The 10,056-nt window shown below is 38.8% G+C and overlaps 1 long non-coding RNA gene across 1 annotated transcript in view; it reads left to right on the forward strand.

Moving 5' to 3' along the window:
* Positions 1–9,327, forward strand: part of LOC137853875 (uncharacterized) — a 170,365-nt gene extending 161,038 nt beyond the window's left edge. Inside the window, exons 23-25 of the long non-coding RNA XR_011094781.1 lie at positions 106–2,243; positions 3,220–3,436; positions 5,708–9,327. This is a non-coding gene — a long non-coding RNA (uncharacterized lncRNA). The remainder of the gene's footprint in view (positions 1–105; positions 2,244–3,219; positions 3,437–5,707) is intronic.
* Positions 9,328–10,056: the final 729 nt, after the last annotated feature.

Here is a 10,056-nt window from a genome sequence, read left to right on the forward strand (position 1 = left end):
TGTTAATAGTAGTGTTGTATCACAGAAAATGTTCAAAATGCTGTATGGATGGGGCTATAATAGTTATAGTGCAAAAACCTCTGCTACTTTTGTGTATTGTTTTAGGTTGTTCTGCAAGTGACACGAACAGGGAAATTAAATGCCTCTGACCTCCATTTGGTCTCATGCACGTATGTACCCCCTACCCTGCTTCGTGCCACCACTTCCCTGCCATCAGCACCTGACGTCACCTCTGGTGGGTCACAGTTCTGCCTGCTGCCCCACCGGCCAGGCCTGGCATTCAGCACCCCCTGCTCAGTCACTGCAGGGAACAGGCCATGCTTGTGCTGCTGTCTTCCCCTCTGAACATTTCTTTGGAACCACATGTGCTCAAGTTTGTAACTACGGATGTCAGATAAAGTGCAAGAAGGCCTCGGCGCTGGAAGCATTTGCTTTTGAATGTGGCAGTCTGTGTTTCCCTCGTTCCTTCCCCTCCACCACCAAGAGAGGAAACCGCAACGACAGGAAGAGTGCACCATTTCCTCTCGAAGAGACTCACTGCTGCTGTCAGTAGCTCACGTTTACCAGATTTTGCTCTTTTGGTGTTGATGCACATTCAGCTGCACAAAAGGCAAGACTTACCTGTATGTTTTATGTCACTTAAATAGGACATTTTGGTAGAGGAAGCAGTTGAGTCAGGCTACCACAGTTGACCATTCAGGCAGTGCTGCTGGCTTCTAGTTGTGCTCCTTCTGTGCTATTTTTGTGCTATTTTTTACCTGTTTGGAGTAATTTATTTATATATAGGTATATATCACATGACAAGAATTTGGGGGATTTTCTGGAGCTAATAATATTCTCACAAGACTTGCACTGAGAAGGCAGAAGAAAAACCTCACCAAAAGAAGCTCTGAGGGAACTTTAGAAAAAAGGTCCAAACACATTTGATGTTCTTCTCGAAACACGTTTCTTCCTGTAGAGAGCACACTTCATTACCCTTGTTGTGCCACTTCATCACTTCTTGTTAACTTTTTATATTTTACCCGCTAGTCCAGTTCAGTGTTTTTTATTCCCTAGTTTTCAGCCACTACCCTTCTCCAGTTTTCACTCTTTCTAGCTTGCATGCAGACACCATCTGGCTTTACCCCCGGGGTTTCCTAGACAAGGGCAATCTAGTTAGCCTTGTGAAATCCAAACCCCAGGCAAAACAAAAACTGCACAAAACCTCACAAGATAGGTTTTCTCACTTCTGTGTGAGAAGCATTCACATTACCCAGAGCAACTGTAAGAAAAGAAATCACATCCTGAACAGTGAGTTATCATCTCAACCAACCTACTCTTTTCCACGTTTTTTTTTTTTTTTTTTTTCTTTCAGTTTACTGGAGTTAGTACAACCCTTTTCCAGTCAAGAGAAAGTTTGACCAGCATGTGTGTAATTACAGAGCGTCACAGTAGAATATCATGTAAGGAACTCTCTATAAAGAAGCTTGGAATAAAGTAGATTGAGAACAGATTTAGTAAAGAAATCAGGAAGTCATTCCAGTGTTCTTTTCTTTTCTAAATAACATATTGCAAATAAAATCTCTGAGGCAAGATTCTGGACAAAGACATTCCTTTGAAAAGAGACCACAAGATTCCTGGTCTTCTTAATGGATAAAACAGAAAGAATTGGTCTCAGTCTGGGACACTCAAAATGCTGATCTTTTTGAACAATGTGGACAAGTACAGAATATTGTCCAATGTATTCATCCTTGAGCAGAAATAAACTAAATTTCTCTGTGCTCTGCCTGTCTCATAGGAGCTGAAAAGAACCCCTCCCTTTCTTTTTTATGTTTGCATGTTTCCAGAGTTTCCAGAGGAATTCACTTGGGCAAGGCATTTCAAGCTGTATATCTGATTTTCCCTAAGAAATTATGATCTAGTTGCAAAGTTCAGAGGTTTGGTGCCAGAGATTCTTTTATTTATGGTTTTAGGAATCTAAAGTCAGTAGGGAACCGTGTACATACATAGGTGTAATTCCCTAGTGTTGGTCACAGAGTGAGGACTGAGGTGAGTTCGCAACAATGCAGGCTTCCCAGCTTCCGAAGTATAAACACTTGATTTTTATTTTTCATCAAATTTGTTGTATTTTGCTGTCTTCTCTGACTTCATAGTTATTCTTGTTTGTTTTCACAAGAATGACACAAGTCACGACCCTCCTCTGATGGCATAGGTGCAGTGAAATGAGGATGAACAAGTTTTCTTCTGGTGTACACTATGAAAAGGTAAAGTATAATCACCCACTTCCTTGTGTCACAAATCTGTGAAAAGGAGGTGTATGTAGCAGTAGTCGGGGACCACTGATAAAGACAGCAAATTTCAATGTTATATGTCCTCTGAGAAGCAGTATATATTGCTTCTTGTTCCCAATATGACTGAGGGTGTATGACATTTAGATGATAAAAGCTGCTCTTATAGGAAGTAGGTGACATATCAGATGTGCTATCATTGCTTTGCAGTATTCCCCAGTGAAAATCATAATTTCACTTTGGTTTAATGAGTCTGCCCTGATGACATTGGTAGGTTTATATTTTGACATGAACAGGAGAGTAGAAGTAGACAAGCTAATGCTAGCAGGGGAGGCAGTGTCTGAAATTAATTACACAACTAGAATTTTGCAGCCTGGAACTGAGCTTTTGTTGCTCTGTGAGCTTTCTTCTAAAATGGTGGCCTTTTCAATGGTGTACAGAGAAATATCTTGCTGGTTTAAGTTCTTGTGTCATTCAATAGACTCAGTTATTTAGCAACAGTCTCAGAATGGTGACTTTAAAAGGGTGTGAGATGTAAATCAGCAATTTCTGTTTTTAATTACAGTACATGCATGGCTTCCTTTTCAGTCCTAATGAAGGAGTTTGGAGCTGGAGACCACAACATGTTTGAATTAATTTTGATGTTCCTTTTGCACATTTCCAAGGTATCTAAGATGTGGCTAATAATAATAGCAGGTGTTGTCTATTTCTCTCCGCGTGTGGCATGAAAGTAGTGTGGCCACAGAGCTATGTATTATTTACATGGTGTCAACATGTCAGCAAGTGGGATGGCAGAAAGCCAGATTAAATCACTTCTGATTTTAAATACAGGACACTGAATAATAACGCTGTGTCACACTTGAGGACACTGGAATCTGGCAAATCAGCAGTAGCTCAGTGTGCCAAGTTCATTTGAATGGCTTTTTTTTTTTTTTTTTTCTTCTTTCCACAGAATGATGAAGGAATCAAAATTGAGACAAGGAAACTGTGTAAAATCAGCTCCCTCTCTCCCCAGTCAGAAAATTGTATCCAGCAAAAGGGCATTCTTTGATTGCTTAATATGAAGATGCACAGATCTCTGCCCTCATCCAGCAGAGTCTGCTCCTGGGAATGCATAACCACCCTATGGTGCATCTGTTGGCCTCTTTGTTGGCATCTTTCTTGTCTCTGTAAGTGGAAAATCTGTTTGGTATGATTATTTTCTTCCATTACCTTTTTGCAGAAGCTAGTGTAACAGGTCCACAATCTCCAGTGGGTCCTATAAGTGTATATGTAGGAAGCAATCACATTATTTAGAATGGGTGCTTTAAGGGTTTGAGGTTTCCTGGGCATACTGAGCAGATCTAGGAGGGCTGCTCTTAGCCATTTTTTTCTGCAGGAGCTCTGGTATCTGTGTCACTCCTAGGGCTGGTTCAACTTGCCAGCTGGTAGAAAACTAACTCAGCAAAATAATAATAAAAAAAAAGGATAGTGTTGTGTTGGTTTAGTAATCCAAACGGGCTTATTGAAGGGCCACATGAAAGTCAGAGAGGGTGGAAGGGAAGCAATAGGCCTGAATGCCAGGAAAGGGAGTATGCAGGGAGAAATGTAAGGAGCAGGACTGTTAGATGAATTCAGCCATACTGTGAAACCTCACCCCAGAACGCTTAATGCGCAAGGAGGGAGCTGTTGGAAGGTTAAAAGAAGCATCCAAAATACTGGGATTCATTTTACCTCATCACCATAATACTTTTTTTTATGAAACTAGAGCTATATACACTCATAAAACCCTTTTGCTTTTCTTATTTTAAAGGATAATGCAACCAATGGAATCGGTGTGCAGTTCTTTCAAGTTAAATGTTTAGTTCAACATTCCACTTCCATTTCCTGGTAGAAAAAGTTTTATATGAAAGCAACTTTAACCTTTCAAAAGGGTTCATTTACTGTTACGTTTGGTATCAGCTTTCCAAAAAATGCAGTCTGCATTTGGCATGTTATAGTTTCTGGTTTTAATATTGGTTTAGAAAAAAACGGTCATGTGCCATAAGTCAGAAATAAAATATTGCGCCAGAATTCTCTCTGTACATGAATTCACCCCAGGAGTGAGTGGTTTGAAGTAAGTCCGATCACTTAAAGCCAAGACTTGGGCTCATTCTAACCATGAACCAGCTGGTAACAAATAACACATTCAACTCTCGGCCACAGGAAACTCTTAGGTTGCCTTTTTATAGAAGACTACAGCCCTAAAGCTCCTGAAGCACAAGGAGTATCGTACGGACTTGGAAAGTGTTGAACACCTACCATATGCACATAAAGAAGGGTAATAAAGATGAAAGGCCTGAACTGAGCTTTAATTCCTGATTTTCTGCTTTTGATTTATCAGCTGCTTCTGCATTGCTGTGATTTTCTTTGGCCTAAAATTAGGTAGAAGATGCTTGAATAGCTTAGTTTGATCAAATCAGTCAAACTTTAGCTTTTCTCTGTCGGTGTAACAGATGATAAATATAAAACTTGTGAGAACTTTCTTGCTTTCTTTAGAGCATTTTTCTGCAATCATTTCTAAACTGCTGTGGACAGTTCCTGCTGGTCTGTCACTACTAGTGCTGCAGTCATGGTGAGAGGGGCACTGAGTTAGTTGGTCTGGATGAGGATGACTGTGAACTTGAGCTAGGGCTGGCTTGGTTGGGTGAAGTGCCATAAAAACATGGCTGAGGTGCTCTGGGGACCTTAACAGCTTCTCTGCATAATGCTGAAGTGTGCAGTTAGACCATCTCAGCTGTCAGTTTCAGTCAGGAGTCTCTGCGCTGTGGTCCACTGCCATGTGTGGATGTATTCTGGGAATTACCCTCCACAGGACTTCTGCCATCAATAAGCACCTCTCATAGAAAAAAAGGGCCTTCAGACAGGCCTGGCCATGAGTGAGACAATAAAGGCTAATCCTCTATGCTGCTGAGCCTCAGCTTCTAATAAAGGACTCAGAACTTATAAGGGTAAAGCTTCAAAGTGAGTACAGATTTACAGGGGGAGGGCAGATAAGAGGGTTGTAGCCCACCCATTAAGACCACCTGGTCTTAATATATGGTAGCAGTCAGTCTTCATGTGACACACTCTTTCCGTATCCTAACCCCATTCCAGGGAGTGAGATTTCCAAGAATTCTACTGGTGATGTACTTGTCAAAGTTGGGTACACTACAGAACCTAAGTCTGTCAGTCATACATAGTAGTTTTATTATCCCTTGAACTGTGGCAGCTAAACCTGACAGTGATGGTGAAGCAGAACCTTAGAAAAATAATGTTTATGGCATTTAATATCACTAATCTTTTTGGATGATGAATGCATGCCCAATACTTGGAAGATGTAAAGGTCTGCAAAAATGCAAACTATCAATTTATCTGGAAATGTGTTTTGTGGCATCTCAAAAAGTACTCTCATTTTTTATTCCTTTTTTGTACATGTGCAGGAGTTCTCATGAATTTTCGGCAATGAGTCCATCTGGGAATAATTTCATTGTGAGAAGAAGGCTTCCATTCTATCAAGAAAAAAGGCTGCATGGAAATCACGGAAAGCTACAGAAGAAAGTATCGGCCATTGTTTGAAAGCATTGTGGCCTGTGAAGATGGAAACCAGAAAGGGGATTTGCCTCCAAATTTTATAAGCTTCTAGAAACTCAAATGATGAGAAACAAATGTGAAAAAAAATCACAAAAGTAGTGGTTACTAAAAAAAATAATTCTTAAAGCCCTGTTGCTTTTATGATGAACAGACCTGGTTAGAAGGATATTAATTATCTGGAATACCATCGCTTAAACAGGTGGAGATATTCCCAGTATTTTTTGGTTGCTTCCTAGATTAGTATTAAACTTCTCAGTTGCTAACAATGAAGTTATCAGCCACTGGAACAAATTATTAAGAGGAACAGTGAGCTTACCATTTCTTGAAGTCTTCAAACAGAGTGGATGGTATACTTTAGCAAACAATGGAGACACACAGCTGGGTGAAATTATATGGTTGTACTAAAAACAGGGAACATGAGATATTGTATGTGGTCCTTTCTAGCCTTAACAGCTATGGATCTATAATTTCACAAATACCATTACAAAGCACTCCTCAGATGTAGTGATGACCATGGCAACAATCTGAGTGCAACTCCTGATTTGGTGTAGATTCTTCTAAAGTATTTTGAGAAATTACAGACCTATAATAGAGTTTCTACGTGGTACTGTCACTACGCAGTCATTTTACTATCATAAAGGAGCACTGTAATTTTATATTAGAAATCCCTTTTTGAGGACTAAAGAGACTCATGCTCTCCCCAAAACCGCTCATTGTACTTCAGTTCATTAACGAGCATATAAACAAGTAAGCATGCATACTGCTGCTTTCTTGATATATATTTCAGCCATTACAATGAGAAATAAGTATGCACAATTTACTCAGTGAAATAAAAAGCAATCCACACAAGAAATTCTAAGATATTTCTCATTAATGTAGACCATTTCTAAGCTAAACTAATTTTCTCCTCCTTGTAGTGTGATCTGGCATACTGATTAAAAGAGAATAATTTTCCATAACTTGTCCTGCAGTTGAGAACAGCTAAACCATTTTTCCCCAGATTTCTAACATCTTTGGGCATTGTTCACTGTCAAAATTTAAATACAGTGGGATAGTCGGAAGTTTGGGAAAGCTATAACTGACTGAGCAGTTGGGCGTGAACAGAAATAGTTCTTCAACTTTGAGAAGTATTTTATTTTTCTATAAAGAGAGAAGGAATTTATTGACTGCATGCTTAGAAGGAAGACTGTGCCATTTCATGATAGCTCTCGAACATCATATTTAAAACTTCATTTTTAACTTTGATTTAAAAAAGAGAAAAAAAAAACAAACAAAAAACACAACAAAACAGTAGCCAACACTAAAAAAGACTTCAAGTTATATGTATAGCATATTCTATTATCATCATCACCATGGTGGTCACAAAACGGTATTCCTTCAATATGGTTAAACCATCTCATTAATCTTAAAACAAAAAAAAAATTAAAAAAAAAAAATTAAAAATTAAAAAAAAAATTAAAAAAAAAATTAAAAAAAAAATAAAAAATTAAAACAAAATTACTGTGGTGCCAGCATGACTTCCACCCAGAAAGGTGAGTTTAACAGTATAGTTATGACGCTTGGGATAGTAAGACTAACTTGGAATAGTAAGACTAACACTAGATTTGTCAAAACATAATGGTGTAGTTTTTCAGCTACTTCAGGGAAAGGTGGATATCCACCAGGATGGATATGCATAACTCCAGATACGGATTTGGGGGTGGTTAGATTGTAGTTAATGGATAGTTACTTTTTTTTTTTTTTTTAATTGTTTCTCAAACTCTCTTTCTTGCTCATTTCTTTTATACTTGCACATTGTGCCTAAATATCTCCACAATTTCTCAGCTGGAGGGCTGTCTCGAAGACATGCTTCAGCCAAATGCATAGCGTGTGCCTCTCATATATTAGGAACTGAGCACAGCATGAGAGCCCAGTAAAATCTGACTGCTTGTCATATGCGGGAATTCAGATTGCTTTATCAAGCAGTCTTTTCTGATCTTAAGTTCCATAAATTTATGACTTGTGCTAATTCAGATAAGTTAATTTTTTTTCTTGCTACTCTGTTTTGTACTTTAGGGAAAAGATGATTGGAAAAACTGGATGCTGCAAAAGGGAAGTTGCCCCTGACTTCTCTTAAGCTTTTCAAATATGGTATCCTTTATTTTTATTTTATTTTTTTAATTTTTATCTAGTTTCTCATAACAGTCTCAGCATGAACAGTGACTAATTTATTTGTCAGGCAAAGGCCCTAATAAAATATAGGTATGTATGTTTAACACACCAATTTTGTGAATCTACTAGAAGAATTTTGTGTTGACTTGGTTGAAGGAGCTCCTAATTTTTAGTCCCTTAAGGTCATCTGCATAGCTCTTTTTTAGAAGTATAATAATATATATTATATTTATTACAATGTGGTATAAGGAGATAATTGTACATTTGAAAGTTTGGAGGTCTAGACTATGTTTCTATTCACCAAGGTAGTTCTCAAAGGTCACTTCTGAGCCACAATGGTAGGAAACCGGGAAGAACTTGAACTGCTAATATGTTCCCTTTGTTGTGTGGATATACAGAAAACAGTTTTCTTATCCCACAATGATGCTGTTGATTTTGAAATTTTAGGACTGGCATGGGGCTCAGTGAATATATGAGTGACTTAAGAAACAAACAAACATACTTCATTTTAATGTTGACCTTTTTTTTTTTCCTTTTATTTTTTATTTTTTAAACTTTTAATATAAACTAAATTAAGTTTCATCAGGAGAAGATGATTTTAACCACAAAAAGAGACTTTTTGTATTAAAAATGTTGTAATGGCACATTTCTAGAATTTCAAAACCTTTTTCTCAGATTTTTTTGAGGACAGGAAGTTCTTCTGGGAATAATTTCAGTTATGATGAATTGTTGGTAGTGACCATCTCTCTTCTTCCTTTTGAAAGCCCTGTTCTCACTTCCCGCTCTAAACCCAGGCTTCCAATACTTTCCAGAAATCTAATGTATGATTGCCTTAATTGCAGTGTTGATGCATTCTGGTGAAACATAGGTTCTGGGCAACTTGCTGTATCTACTGGTGCGATGACTCAAAGGCAAAAGTATTGTGACAGTCTTAATTGGGTTTCTTTGTTCTCCACACGTACTTTGGATTGCAATAGTTTTGTGTTTCGTTTTTCTACATTTCATGTACTGTTTTAATTTTAATTATTGGTTCACAGTTTGCAAACAAGTAGGGGTGAGTTACATGTATGTTAGAAATTAATTTTGTTAATGCACTGAACCTTTTTCTTTATATCTGTCTGGAAGGATAATGTACTGTCACTAATGATAAGGGTTGTGTTGATGGGACAAAATCTGATGCTTTCAACAAAGGATTATTAATGAACCTTATTTTAAAAAGTCTTCATGACGCCTACACCTGGGGAAGAATGCAGGATTATTTTCAGTTTTGATGGCAATATTTGCACTACCCTGGAAATAAATGCATTTCATGATTTGACTGAATGGGCAATCTATTCTGCTAGGAAGAAACTAAGGCACACATTACCTTGCAGCCAGAGACTGAGGAGGCCTCAGTGGTGAAAGAGAAGCACCAAGGTTGGGTAAGTTCTGCCCAAATACTGCCAAATGATTCTAGTGAAAATCCTCATGCTTCTCTCCATTGTGAGAAGAGGAATGCAAATCAAGATGTTCAGAGCTCTGAAAAGCAGGTTGATTCATAAGTCTTGAGTAAGGAAGAAGAGGAAGTTATCACATAAGTAAGATGAGTTTTTTTCCTTACTGAAACCAAAAAAGCCTGTGTTTCAGCAGTTTCTTCCCTTCCCTGTTCCAGCTGAGCTGTTCAAGGTCTACTGATTTAGAAAACAAATATTACTTTATATATGAACAGTGTATTGACAGTTTTAATAGCTTTAAAGCTCACAAGCCTGCTATCACAATCCTACTCAGAAAAAATACACAATCTACTCAGCTATATTTCCACAGGCATTGTGGAAATGAATGCGGCTTTAGAGTGTTAAGGCCCTGGGGGCACCAACAGGCCCTGGTGTCCCTGCCTGGCCCCCTGGGGCTCTCCCTGTCTGCCCCGGCCCCCACACCAGCCCTGGGCCTCAGCTCCTGCCCCAGAGAGGTGCAGCGGGGCAGGGCTCCAGCTCCTCACAGCCCTGCGCTGCCTGGCCATGGGACCCGCTGAGCTGGGCCCATGTCCTGTCCCCAGGGAGATGCCCAG

Source organism: Anas acuta, chromosome 3, assembly GCF_963932015.1.
Source record: "Anas acuta chromosome 3, bAnaAcu1.1, whole genome shotgun sequence".
NCBI classification, from domain to species: domain Eukaryota; kingdom Metazoa; phylum Chordata; class Aves; order Anseriformes; family Anatidae; genus Anas; species Anas acuta.